The sequence below is a fragment of the Gorilla gorilla genome, chromosome 18 (assembly GCF_029281585.2).
Source record: "Gorilla gorilla gorilla isolate KB3781 chromosome 18, NHGRI_mGorGor1-v2.1_pri, whole genome shotgun sequence".
In the NCBI taxonomy this organism is placed as follows: domain Eukaryota; kingdom Metazoa; phylum Chordata; class Mammalia; order Primates; family Hominidae; genus Gorilla; species Gorilla gorilla.
The window spans coordinates 96,228,883-96,243,593 of NC_073242.2; positions in this window are offsets into that span (position 1 = coordinate 96,228,883).

Below are 14,711 nucleotides of genomic sequence, written 5' to 3' on the forward strand. Positions count from 1 at the left end.
CTTATTTCACTTCACATGATGTCTTCAAGTTTCATCCATGCTGTAGCATCTATCAGAATTTCCTTCCATTTTAAGGCTGGATAATATTCCATCGCAAGTATATAACATATTTTGTTTATCCATCCATCCAGTGATGGGCATTTGGGTTCTTTCCACATTTAGGCTATTGTGAATAATGCTGCTATGAACACTGGCGTAGTGTCCCACAGTATTTTTGTCCCAAACTAGTGTTGATTAGGCCCTTTATTCCCAGAGGTTCCTGAGTCTCTGGGGCAAATGGAAGCTGCACAGATCTGTGGGATGAGGCACATCTAATTCCCCATACCCCAGGATCTAACCCCCAAAGCAAAGGGATGGTGGAGGACAGCGGAAGCCCCTTCCAAGCAAACATTAATCCTCACAACAACCGTGGATCTTATTATCCCCATTTTACAGATGAAGAAACTGAGGTATTGAGACATTAAAAAGCCTTGCCCAAGGGCCTGAGCTGGTGGAGGCAGAGCAGGAATTGGATCCAGGCCTGTCTGAGGCACCCTGCCACCGCCATCCAGACCTGGAGCAATCCCTGAGAAGGGTGGCTACCACCGGAGGTGTGGCAGCTCTGGTCTCAGGAAGCACAGCTGGAGGATGTCCCAGGCAACCAAACAGCCACTCATCAGTAAGGAGCCAGAGTGAGGGCTGCTAGTTCAGCCCCCGGAAGGTGGTCCAGGGGCAGCCAGTGCAGAACTCAGCAGGAGCTCAGTTCCAACTGAGCCTGATTTCACTCCAGTGTCCACAAGGGACATCCTGACCTGGAGGTCCTCGGCTACTCACCCTGGGGCCTGCTGGCACAGCCCAGGAGCTAGCCCGGGCCTGCTGGCACAGCCCAGGAGCTAGCCCAGGCCTGCCTCTGATGGTTCCCCCTGATTTCTCCCCTGACAAAGATTCTCTCCTTGACCAAACTCTACTCAGACTTTCCTGAACTTTTTCAGCTAGGCCTGACTTTTTAGCAAGATTCCTGCTAAGTCAGTTTAACCAGACCCCCCACCTTCGATATCTGATCATCTTCCATAACCTAATTAAGTTCCTTAGCCTCGGCCAGGCACGGTGGCTCACGCCTGTAATCCCAGCACTTTGGGAGGCAGAGGCACGCAGACCACTTGAGCTCAGGAGTTCGAGACCAGCCTGGCCAACATGGTGAAACCCCATTCTACTAAAAATACAAAAATTAGCCGGATGTGGTGGTGGGCGCCTGTAATCACAGCTACTTGAGAGGCTGAGGCAGAAGAATCACTTGAACTCAGGAGGTGGAGGTTGCAGTGAGCTGAAATCGTGCCACTGCACTCCAGCCTGGGTGACAGAGCAAGACTCTGCCTCAAAAATACAAAAAATAAAAGTTCTTTAGCCTCTATTATCCCCAAGGTGATGTCTGGTCACCCTGGCCTGCCTGCAGCAAGAATCCTATTGGATGGGCTTAGCCAGAATTCCCCCCTTTATCTCTGATATTTCCTCTTAGTAATTTTCCATCCACTGACCCCACCTTGCTCCTTGGCTATAAATTCTCACTTGTCCATGCTGTATTCAGAGTTGAGCCCAATCTTTGTCCCCAGCTGCCTGACTGCAAAACCCCACTGTGGCAGTCCCTATGCCTATTTCTCTTTATTTCTTTTTTCTTTTTTTTTTTGGAAACAGGGTCTCCTCTGTTGCCCAGGCTGAAGTGCAGTGGTGCCATCACGGCTCACTGCAGCCTCAAACTCCTGGGCTCAAGCAATCCTCTCATATCAGCCTCCCAAATAGCTGGGACCACAGACAGCCACCACCAGCCTTGGCTAATTTTTTTTTTAATTTTTGGGCCTGACACGGTGGCTCATGCCTGTAATCCCAGCACTTTAGGAGGCTGAGGCAAGAGGACTGCTTGAGCCCAGGAGTTTGAGACCAACCTGGGCAACACTGCAAGACCCCATCCCTACAAAAAATATTAATTAAAAAAATTGGCCAGGTAGGGTGGCACATGCCTGTAGTCCCAGCTACTCAAGAGGCTGAGGTGGGAGAATCGCTTGAGCCCAGAAGGCCGAGGCTTCAGTGAGCTATGATCATCACACCACTGCACTCCAGCCTGGGTGACAGGGTGAGACCCTGTCTACCGCCTTGGCCTCCATAAGTGCTGGAATTACAGGCACAAGCTAACGGCTCGGCCCCTATGCCTATTTCGATGCTCCTAAATAAAGTGTGCTTTACTGAGCTTTAATAAGGACCATGAATGATTTTTCTTGAATGCCCCTCCTCATGCTTTCTCACATGGGTCTGTGGGGAGGGCAGCTGCCTCTAATGGCCACCTGCCCAGGGCCCTCCTCCCCCAACTGGAGGAAGTGCAGCTGAGCAGGAGCCAGGCCTTAGTCGGGTCCAAGCTGGCTGTGGCAGATGTGACAATCATAAAGGGCTCTGAGGAAACCCTAGGACCCTCCATAGGAATCCAAGCCTGGGAGAACCCCAGTGGGCAGTCTGAATGCTGGGTTGGCCCCTGCCTTCCACAGCCCCGGCTCCACACCCTCCCCATACACCCAGGAAGGTGTCTCTCTTCTCGTCAGCTCCTCCCCGGGTTGCATTGCGGGATGACGGAGGCGGGAGGGCTACCTACTACTGCCCCATCGTCCCACCTTGTCTTCCTGCCCCCACTCAGGTCCTCCCACGGCCACTTGGAGTCTCTCCTGAAGCTGCTGCCAGGCCCCATCCCGCGTGGATCGGTGCGCAGAACAGACTGGATCTTGGTGAAAGCCCGAGGACACTTCTGAGTCTTGCCCCAGCCGCCCTCCCCACCGCCGGGTTTCATCCACCCGCCCGCGCCACCGCGGGTACGAAAGAGTGCGGGCGCTAAGCTCACGCAGGCATAGCGCACACACGAGCCCCCTGCCAGCCGGGCCGGGCCGGGCCGGGCCGCCCACCTGGGGCTGAGCCTGGCTCCTGGCTCCGGATGCAGCGCCCCAGCTTCTCCCTCGCCACGCCCCCACCTTCCACCCGCGAAGCAGCAATTACCCGCCCAGGCGGCTGGGAAAGGGCCAATTAGCGCAGGAGACGCGGCCCCTCTGCGGGGCCCCTGCTGACCGCAGCCCACGCAGCGCTGCCTCCCCCGCGGGCCCCCAGCCTCCCACCGCCCGCCCGCCTGCCACAGCCCTCCCGGCCGGGCCGACAGCGCTGGCTGCCTGGGAGTCCCGGGGGACGCGCCGTCCGGCCTCCCGCCAACTGCAGTCACGGATCCAGCCGCCTGGCGCCAGCCCAGAGCCGGGGCGGACGTGCGGGCGCCGGGAGCTGAATCTCGCCGCCGCTGGGTGGTGGGGGCTAGTGGGCTGCGCTCCACTGCGAGGGCTCCCGCGCCCCCGACAGCCTGCGCCTTGGCGCCCGCCAGCAGTCTCCAGGCGGGGGCGGCCCGGCCCAAGCCTTCTTGCCTTCTCATGGCCCTCCTTGCTTCTTCCGGCCCTCCAAGGCCCGGTTCTGGGCTGGCCAAGCTGGAGCAGTTCCCCACTGGTGGTTACGGCAGAGCCAGGCTTTGGAAACCCACGGCCGGTGCTGGATCGTGCCCCGCGACAGGCACGTAGGCAGGATACGGGGTGGGCAGCACAGGGACACAAGCACACATTACTGACAGTGAATGCATGAACTTCCTCCCCTGGGTCCCTCCCCTGCACAACCTGACTTACCCACCTAGAGGCTTTGGGAGACCCAAGAGGGATGGGTCCTACCCTCCAGGAGCCTGCAGGCTGCATGGGCAGAGGATCCAGGAGCTTGGCTAGGACCCCAAGCTAAAGAAAGCCCCGAGGTCCAGGGAGGGAGGCATCGGGTGAAAAAAAAAGGGGGGGGACTGGAAGAGGGAGTTGTAGGAGACAGATGCCACCCGTCAAGGCTTTCCCTTCCCCCAAAGAACCACCTTCCAGCTGAAACTGGTCACACTGGGGCCCAGGAGTAAGGGACAAAGTGGGCCTGAGCCCAGTACATCCTCTGCAGGAGGCTGAAGTTTCTGAAACAAGAAGTGGGAGAGGGTTCAGTAGGAAGGTCCACAAGTGAGGTCGACCAAAGAGATCCTGCTGTTTCCCCATGAGTGCCACAAGGGACTGGGGTGGAAGGGCTGAGGCTGGACCAGTCCTGGATGCAGTGGCCTTTTCTGTGTGTTCTTCCTCTGCTCCCTCAGGTCTGGAGGGCTGGGAGCCTGCTGCGTGCTCTGGAACTTTACTCAGGTCTTGTTGAGCCACTTTCTTTGGGAAAGTGTGGACCATGTCTCTTAAAGAACCAGAACTGCTTCTTTCCACCAAGGTCATTAACTGTGTGGAGAGGGAGAGAGCCCCTGTCAGAAATTGGGGGATGCAGACTGAACAATGAAGGAACATAGCAACAATGAAGGAACATAGCAACAATGAAGGAACATAGGGACAATGACACCACCTTGAGTCCAGTGGAATGAGGTGCGGCTGCATTAAAGAATGAGGAAAGGGACAGAGACAGGTGTAAGAGATGATGGAACAATCAGCCAAGAAAGTCAGGGGGTTGGCTGGGCGCGGTGGCTCACACCTGTAATCCCCGCACTTTGGGAGGCTGTGGCGGGCAGATGGCTTAAGCCCAGGAGTTCAAGACCAGCCTGAACAACATGACAAAACCCCATCTCTACAAAAAATGCAAAAATTAGCCAGGCATGGTGGCATGCCCATGCAGTCCCAGCTACTTGGGAAGCTGAGGTGGGAGGATGGCTTGAGCCTGGCAGGCAGAAGTTGCAGTGAGACAAGATTTTTTAAAAGGCCAGGCATGGTGGCTCATGCCTGTAGTCCCAGCACTTTAGGAGGCCGAGGCAGGCAGATCACCTGAGGTCAGGAGTTCTGGACCAGCCTGGCCAACATGGTAAAACCCTGTCTCTACTAAAAATATAAAAATTATCCAGGTGTGGTGGCACACACCTGTAATCCCAGCTACTCAGGAGGCTGAGGCACGAGAATCGCTTGAGCCTGGGAGGCAGAGGTTGCCAAGATTGTGCCACTGCACTCCAGCCTGGGCAACAGAGTGAGACCCTATCAAAAAAAAAAAAAAAAAAAGTCAGGGATGGAGGAAAGAGGCAGAAGCTGGTGGACACACAGCCAGACAGACAAATGGAAAGAGAGCCAGGGCAGTGCTGGGGCAGTTCAGACAAGAGAGGGGGCATGCCTGGACACTCAGAAGGTAGCCATGGGCAGGGATCTGTTTTTCATCACAGTTGTCTGACCACTGAGACACCTTGGGGTGGGAGGCTGATGGAAAGGGAGGGCTTCCTGGAGGAGCCTTTGAAAGGACCTATAGGGAATTAGTGGAGGGAGTGAAGGTGGGAGTGGAGGGGAAGCTGTCTCAGCCAGAGGGCACAGCAGGAGCAAAGGCCTGGAGGCAGGAATTGGCTTGTTCAGTCCCAGCAGCTCTATGTCAGTCAGCATGGCCCCCACAGAAAGACTGAAAGAGGAAATGGCCCAGAACTGGAGCACCAGGCCTGTAAGCTGGGAGGGAGCATGGACTCTATGCTGAGGCACTAGGGAGCCATGGGAGGGGCATGTGTTGGTCAGATTCACCTTCCAGAAGGGTCTTTGAGGTTACCTAGTACAGAGACACTGGAGGAAGAGAGAGTGGAAGTGGGCAGACCAGGGGATGGTGGCAGAGAACTAGACAGTGGGTCCTTCGTGGAATCGAGCGAGCAAGTTCCCAAAGTAGATGGTTAGGACCTAGTGACACATAAGGGCAGGTATACTGTTTTTCCAAGGAACTTTAGGCCAAGGCGGGAGGTCAGCTCTGATCACTCACCTCCCCGACTCACAGGATGGCCCCTGGTGTACTCTGGCCTAGCACACTCCCACCCAGCCAGGTCTGGGAACTCACATGGCCCCTCCCCAGACCTGGGGGACCTTGGCACCTACCCACTGGGCCCAGGAAAATCCCCAAGAGGTGTCCAGTCCAGGGTGGAGGCACAAACAGACCTCCCACCCCACAGAAAGCTTGTTAAGACAGCACTCTCAACTCCCACCACCAGCCCTCTGTGCAATGATAACTCCACTGCCATGAGGGGTTAGGCTTGGGTCTATTTGGGAAGCCAGTAGGTAGGGGAGGAGGGCCCAGATGAGCCCAGAAAGAACTCAGAGGCTGAGATCACATGGCCGACAGAGCAGGGTTCACCACGCCTTTTAGGCAGAATTTAGGGAGATGTGTGTTCCTGTCTGGGCCTGTTCTTTTGTGTGTCCTCAGGCAGACCACTTGCCTCCCTGGGCCAGACTTTCTTTGGGAACAGTCCCTGTTTTAGGACAGGACTCTGGCCTCAGCTCCCTGTAGCCATGGTCCAGGACCCCTATCCACTCCAAGCCCTTTCAGCCACAGGAGCTGCTGGCAGAGCACATTGGTGACCTCACCAAGTAGCTGCTGGGTGATCATCATGGATCCCCCGCCAACAAAGAGCAAGAACCCTTTTGAGGGGGAGCCTGAAGGTGAAAGAAAAAGCCTTTCAGGAAATTAGCACCAGTGGCAGGAAAATTCATCAAAAGCTGGAGGAGGCACCTGTGGCCAATTCACGTCTCTTGCCAAAGAGGCAGCTCCTCTGACCTGGGGGAAGGGCTGGTAGCTTCCGGGGCCTTCTAGAGACCCCACATCCCTGGCCCTGTTGCTGGGCCTCTCAGCACCTGGCAGGGGTGACACCATGGATTTGCTGCTCCCAAATCACAGGATTCTGCAGTGCTAGGAAAGGCTGCTGATGAGTAGGGGGTCTTGGGTTTTAATATAACTCTTCCCTCTGCTGTGTGATCTCAGACACTCAACTGGCTTCTCTGATACTCCCTGCCAGGAGAAATCCTAACCTGCCTGGCCTCTAGGCGACCAATATATCCACAATACTCAGTATATCTGAGACAAGAATATTTTTCTGAAGAGTGAGGATGCAACTATACCCAAACAATCATTGCTAGTGGGAGGTCTCACGTGAGAAGCAGGGAGGCAGCCTGAATGTTGAACCCATTATTCTGGTAGCAGCCCCACCTGCCAGCATCCAGGTATGGCCGACAGAATAGCTGTTGCAGCACACACCTCCAGGGGGCACCATTTCCATGGTTTACAGTCTGAATGAGGCCTGAATGTAACCTGAGCTTCATGACTGCCTCCTCCGGGCTTGGTACCCACAGGCACACTCACACCACACACGTGCCTCAGAGAAGGCTCTGATTGGTTGATCACGATCACCACCTAACCTAAAGCATCCACATTGGTCAGGCTTTGGAGCCCGCACTTCTGCTCTAGCTATGCATGGCTCCCTTCAGCTCCCAGAGCAGGTCCAGTCCCAGGTCCAGCCAGATCATTTAATGCTGATAGAAGCAGGATCTTTTGAAAGAGCTATGGATGTAGCAGGCCCCAGAGGCTCAGGAAGTCCTTTCCAGGCCATGCCCTGGTTCTGGCACTGCTACTGCCCCTGCTCCACTACTAAAGGAGGCAGGCCAGGCCATGAATGGTGGCTCACACCTGTAATTCCAGCACTTTGGGAGGCCAAGGTGGGCAGATCTCCTGAGGTCAGGAGTTCAAGACTAGCCTGGCCAACATGGTGAAACCCCGTCTCTACTAAAAATACAAAAAATTAGCTGGGCATGGTGGTGCTCGCCTGTAATCCCATCTACTCGGGGGGCTGAGACAGGAGAATCGCTTGAAACGCTGAAACCGGGAGGCAGAGGTTGCAGTGAGCGAGATCGCACCACTGCACTCCAGCCTGGGTGACAGAGTAGGACTCCATCTCAAAAAAAAAAAAAGAATAAAGAAAAGGAGGCAGGCCACAGGCAGTTACTTTTTTTTTTTTTTTTTGAGACGGAATCTTGCTCTGTCGCCCAGGCTGGAGTGCGGTGGAACGATCTCGGCTCACTGCAGCCTCCACCTCCCAGGTTTAAGCTATTCTCATGCCTCAGCCTCCCAAGTAGCTGGGATTACAGGCATAAGCCACAACACCCAGCTGATTTTTGTATTTTTAGTAGAGATGGGGTCTCGCCATGTTGGCCAGGTTGGTCTAGAACTCCTGACCTCAGATGACCCACCTGCCTCGGCCTCCGAAAGTGCTGGGCTTACAGGTGTGTGAGCCACTGCACCTGGTTTCAGGCACCCTTTCAGCTCATTGTATGGCATTTTGGCTAGACCTTATGTGAACTCAAATTGTTATCCTGTGCTTCCCTTACTGGCAACGTTTACAGATGGCTTCGTATCAACCAAAGCGTTGTACAACTCATAGCATTTCAGAGCTAGAAGGGACCATAAACAGTGTCATAGCCACCGTTCTTTGAACACTTACAACTTTGTGCTAGACAATAACCCAGGTACCTTCTGATGTTTTTGCCGCACGGTACAGCCATTCCTTTTCCTGTGACACCACCCTGTCCTCGGCAATTCACCGTGTCCACACCACAGCTCAGGGATGACCAGATAACCCAGACTTGGACTATTAAGCTCAATCTCAAGATTTTTGTAGAAACATCAGGAAAGAGAATGGGTACCACTTGAGGGTGAGTCAGCATGTGAAGGAAGGTAAAACGGAAAACTAGCCAGGTACAGTGGCATGTGCCTGCAGTCCCAGCTACTCGGGAGGCTGAGACGGGAGGATTGCTTGAGCCCAGGAGTTCTGGGCTGTAATTCACTATGTTGATTCGGTGTCTGCACTAAGTGTGGCATCGATATGGTGATCTCCTAGGAACGAGGGACTACCAGGTAGCCTAAGGAGGGGTGAACCAGCCCAGGTCGAAAATGGAGCAGGTCAAAACTCCTGTGCTAATCAGTAGTGGGATCGTGCCTGCGAGTAGCTGTTGCACTCCAGCCTGGGCAATATAGCAAGACCTCATCTCCAAAAAAAAAAAAAAAGGAATAGTGAAATGAAATAGTTCACACTGAGAAACAGCCTTGAACGAATAAAATAAAATAGGCTGGGCGCTGTGGCTCACACCTGTAATCCCAGCACTTTGGGAGGCCGAGGAAGGCGGATCACTTGAGGCCAGGAGTTCAAGACCAACCTGAGCAGCAATATAGCAAGACACCCCCACCTCTAAAGAAAAAAAAAATTAAAGAGTTAAGTGACTGCATTTCTTCAACTGCAGGACTTCTCTGGGATCTCTCTCTCTCTGAGTCTACCTGGCTATATGCCCTTGAATGAGTCAGTCACCTGTTCTGAGTCTCAATTTCAAGAGCTACAAAATAAGACAGTAATTATTTCCCTCTTTATCCTTTATTTATTTATTTATTTATTTTTTATTTTTTGAGATGGAGTCTTGCTCTGTCGCCCAGGCTGGAGTGCAGTGGCGCAATCTCGGCTCACTGCAAGCTCCGCCTCCCGGGTTCACGCCATTCTCCTGCCTCAGCCTCCCGAGTAGCTGGGACTACAGGCGCCCGCCACTACGCCTGGCTAATTTTTGTATTGTTAGTAGAGACGGGGTTTCACTGTGTTAGCCAGGATGGTCTCGATCTCCTGACCTCGTGATCCACCCGCCTCGGCCTCCCAAAGTGCTGGGATTACAGGCGTGAGCCACCATGCCCGGCTTTTTTTTTTTTGAGATGGTGTCTCGCTGTGTCACCCAGGCTGGAGTGCAGTGGCACGATCTTGGCTCACTGCAACCTCTGTCTCCTGGGGTCAAGCGATTCTACCGCCTCAGCCTCCAGAGTAGCTGGGACTACAGGCATGTGCCACGCCCAGCTATTTTTTTGTATTTTTAGTAGAGACAGGGTTTCACCGTGTTAGCCAGGATGGTCTCAATCTCCTGACCTCGTGATCCACCCACCTCGGCCTCCCAAAGTGTTGGGATTACAGGTGTGAGCCACCATGCCCGGCCTTCCCTCTTTATCTTGAAGAAATTAAGGAGAGGCCAGCGAGAGAGTGTTTGGAAAATTGCTTTATGCAGTGGCTTGTGCCTGTAACCCCAGCACTTTCAGAGGCCAAGGTGGTAAGATTACTTGTGCCCAGAAGTTCGAGACCAGCCTGAGCAACATAACAAGACCCCGTCTCTGGAAGAAAGAAAGGAAGGAAGGAAGGAAGGAAGCAAGCAAGCAAGCAAGCAAGCAAGCATGGATTAGCCAGGTGGAGTGGTGTGTGCCTGTGGTCTCAGCTATTGTGAGACTGAGGCAGGAGGATCACTTGAGCCCAGGAGTTTGAGGCTGCAGCGAGCAATGATGCCACCACTGCACCCCAGCCTGGCTAACAGAATGTGACTCTATATTGAAAAAAAAAAAAAGTAACAATTAGCCAGGCATGATGGTGTGCACTTGTAGTCCCAACTACTCAGGAGGCTGAGATGAGGATCGCCTGAGCCCAGGAGTTGGAAACTGCAATCAGCTAGGATCATGCCACTGCACTCGACTCGGGAAGACCCTGTCAAAAAAAAAAAAGAAGAAGAAGAAAAGAAAGAAAGAAGAGAGAGAGAGAGAGAGAAAGAAAGAAAGAAAGAAAGAAAGAAAGAAAGAAAGAAAAATTCACTGAAGGGAAACCTGGGTTGTTCATCTTTGTGTCCATCTCCATCACCAACACTACCTAAACTGCAAAGTATGCTGGGAGCTCCCACTGGGCAGGAGGGAGCAAGATGAAGTTAGCATAAGCTGAGACTAGGGAAGCTATCAAGCCTGTGGGATGCCTTTGAGGTAGTTGAGTCCAGTCTTGTCTCATAGGCATTGGTGAGGGCACGCTGAGGGGCAGTCATTCTGCCCAGCATAGTTTAGAAAGCCTTGTCAGAGGCCTCCGAATTACACTTTTTTTTTTTTTTTCTGAGACAGTGTCTCACTCCATTGCCCAGGCTGGAATGCAGTGGCGCGATCTCAGCTCACTGCAACCTCCACCTCCCAGGTTCAAGTGATTCTCCTGCCTTAGCCTCCCAAGTAGCTGGGATTACAGGCATGTGCCACCACCCCCAGCTAATTTTTGTATTTTTAGTAGAGACAGGGTTTCACCATGTTGGCCAGGTTGGTCTCAAACTCCCGACCTCGGGTGATCTGCCCGCCTCGTCCTCCCAAAGTACTGAGATTACAGGTGTGAGCCACTGCCCCGGCTCGAACTACTCTTTTTTTTTTTTTTTTTTTTTTTAAAGGCGCTTCACTCTTGTTGCCAAGGCTGGAGTGCAATGGCGCGATCTCAGCTCACTGCAACCTCCGCCTCCCGGGTTCAAGCGATTCTCCTGCCTCAGCCTCCCGAGTAGCTGGGATTAGAGGCATGCGCCACCACACCCGGCTAATTTTGTGTTTTTAGTAGAGACAGGGTGTCTCCATGTTGGTCAGGCTGGTCTCGAACTCCTGACCTCAGGTAATCTGCCCGCCTCGGCCTCCCAAAGTGCTAGGATTACAGGCATGTGCCACCGCGTGTGGAATTATTATTATTATTTTTTTTTTAGACAGGGTCTGACTCTGTTGCCTAGGCTGAAGAGCTGCAGTGGCACAATCTCAGCTCACTGCAGCCTTGACCTCCCCACCTCAGATGATCCTTCCACCTCAGCCTCCTGGGTAGCTGGGACTACAGGCTTGCACCACCACACCCAGCTAATTTTTTGTATCTTTTTGTAGAGATGGGGTTTCATCGTGCTGCCCAAACTGGCCTCGAGCTCCTGGGCTCAAGCCATTCACCTGTCTTGGCCTCCCAAAGTGCTGGGCTTACAGGCATGAGCCACTGAGCCTGGCCTCTCTAAACTACACTTAATGAAGAGTGTGAATTGGTCTGGCCAAGAAAGGGGAGAAAGACAAGCTAGACAGAGGGAAGTTAGCCAGGGCTGGAGCAGACCAAAGCTGAATTCCTTGCCTATTTACTCAGTAGTGTCATCTCGAGGAAAAGAACGATTGTCTGCTTTCTAAATTGCCCTTTTTGTGTTCCTGGAGGGGAGGCAGGCTGGTGAGGTGTCCGTGGGCTAGTAATTATTTCTGCTTATTTACAAGGTAATATTACAGCATGATGAGAAACCCTGCCTGTTTTGATGGTTCCAAGCTTGGAAAGTTTGGGAAAGAATCCAAGAACATGGCAGGTTATCAAGGCGTTATCAGCTGGGACACAAAAGGAGAGAAGGTAAAAGAGGCATTTGGATTCCAGAGTCAATAATGAGCCAGAAGTGAGTGTTGAATTATTCAACCTCCTGTATTGATCCATTGATCTCTATCTGCAGCTCTTGGTTTATTCTTGGTTGGCATTTCCTGTGTCTCAGACACTGATAAGAGAAATGGAAGGAGGAGGAGGAACAGATTCTTAAGACTCAAGAAAAGAGAAGAGGTGATGTCAAAGAGAAATTTGGCAACATACATCAGGAACCTTAAAATGTCCATATCTTTTGACCTAGTGGTTCTACTTTTGGGAAATTGATCCTAAAAATACTATCCAGAACTTTTTTTTTTTTTTTTTGAGGCAGAGTCTCACTCTGTTGCTTGCCCAGGCTGGAGTGCAGTGGCGCGATCTCGGCTCACTGCAAGCTCCGCCTCCCGGGTTCACGCCATTCTCCTGCCTCAGCCTCCTGAGTAGCTGGGACTACAGGCGCCTGCCACTATGCCCAGCTAATTTTTTGCATTTTTAGTAGAGGCAGGGTTTCACTGTGTTAGCCAGGATGGTCTCCATCTCCTGACCTCATGATCTGCCCCACCTCGGGCTCCCAAAAGTGCTGGGATTACAGGCGTGAGCCACTGCACCCGGCCTGTATGTCCTAAATTTTCTACAAAAAAAAGTACAAGTTTTAAATAACTTTAAAAAGTCTTAAGGGTGAGGGGAGAGACCCTCATATGAAGGCTTTACAGTAAAGTAAACAAATTAGTGTAGAACTAAATCCTCCCAGAATCCAGGGGACTGCTATGTCCCAGGTGGGCTGACCATCTCCTTGGCACATAGCATGGAGCCAAATGAATAAATGGATGCTGTGGGGCAGTCATTCCATGGAGGACAATCAGAGGCCCGTGAACATATTTAAAGAAGAAGTATAGCCTGGACAACATAGTGAGTCCCTATCTCTAAAAAAAATTTTTTTTTTATTAATTACCCAAGCATGGTGGCACCTGTAGTCCCAGCTACTTGCTACTTGCTACTCAGGAGGCTGAGGTGGGAGGATTGCTTGACCCCAGGAGGTCAAGGCTGCAGTAAGCCATGATTGCACCACTGCACTCCAGCCTGGGTGAAACAGGAAGACCCTGCCCCAAAAGAGAAAGAAAGAAGAAAGATGAGTTTTCCCAATAGAGAAACAGGAGGAAGTCATGGTATGGGCACGTGGGGAATGGAAACAGGCCAGTATGGCTGGATTGCAGGGTGCCATGGGGAGAAACGATGGGAGATAGTGTTGGAAAGTAGGGATTGTCAGGGGGTCATAAATGCTAGGCTGAGGGCCTTTGTCTTTCTGCCCCAAGTTTCTTCAATCTTGGGGGAGGGGTCTTAAGCAAAAGGGTGGTGTGGTTAGAGCTCACCCCAGCTCTCATCACATTATATTATTATTATTACTACCATTATTATTGTTATTACCATTATTTTTATTCCCTAGACCCTTAGTCTAGTCTGTTTCCCATCACTTGTCAGAAACTAGGAGAGCAGGGGAGGGGAAGGGGAGCAGTCCAAGGCAGCCCTCTAAGATCATCAGCCAGGCTTCCTGACCCCAGCTTGGCCCTCTTCCCACCACAGTAGGCTCAGTCCTGCCATCCCCAGGCACCCAGACAAACTCCTCCACCCCCAACCCCCATGACAAAGAGGCTCATTTGGAGCCCGGGCAAGATTTGCAAACGTCAAACTTATAATTACAAGGATGAAATCATCTGGTTCCTTTTAAGCAAACGGGTTTATTGATCCCAACACTAAAGAAATGCTATTCTGGGGAAACTTGCTCCTCTCAGCTTTCCTTTCCCTATGGGATGGCTGAGCTGGGGGAGGGTGGCTGGAGGGCTCACAGGGGGGAGATGCCCCTGGGAGGGAGGGGAGATTCTCTGGGCCCAAGGGTGGATTTTACAGTATATAAATTATATCTCAAAAAGAAAAAAATTCTTTAGGGCCCAGGAAACTGCCACACTTGGGCAGATGACACCCTCATCCTGAATTAAGGCCCATTGCCTTCTAAAAACTAGAAGCTGAGTGGAGCCAGGGTTTTAGGCAATGTGCCAGCCACTAATTTTCCTTGTCTCCCACTCCTCTCAAGTCTCATTTGTGGCTCCAGATCCTATTTCAGCTTCAAGATGGTACAATATTTTCTCAGTAACTGAAGGGAAACTATTTCCTTAGAAAAAATGCATCAGAGGCTCAGAGACTTCCTCTGTGAGGAGAGGCAAAGGTGGGTGGCTGCTGACACCAGACCTAGATAAAACCATCCTTTCTGCTGGGCCTGCAGAGGCAGGACATCTAGACTTTGACCTTCCAAGCCAAGAAGGGACAAACAGGCTCAGAGATAGGAATGCACAGTCCTCAAGGGCAGACCCACATCCTGCCACAAGGCCCACAATAGAACCCCTTTCTTCAACCTGTGGGGACCCTTCTAGAACATGGTGGGGTGCTCCCAGAGGAATAACCCCAGACATAGCCTTCTATGAGTTTGCAGTTCAGTGAGGGCAGCAGGCAGGACTTTTGGTATCTCCACTAGGTCTCAGAGTAGAATGATTAAAATCACCACCCTGGGGTCACTTAGCCCCTGTGAATCTCTGTTGGCCCATCTGTAGAATAGGATCAGTAATACTAAACTTACAGGGTTGTGGTGAGGAAGGAATGAAGATGATGTATCCCAATGCTTAGCTAGTTTCTT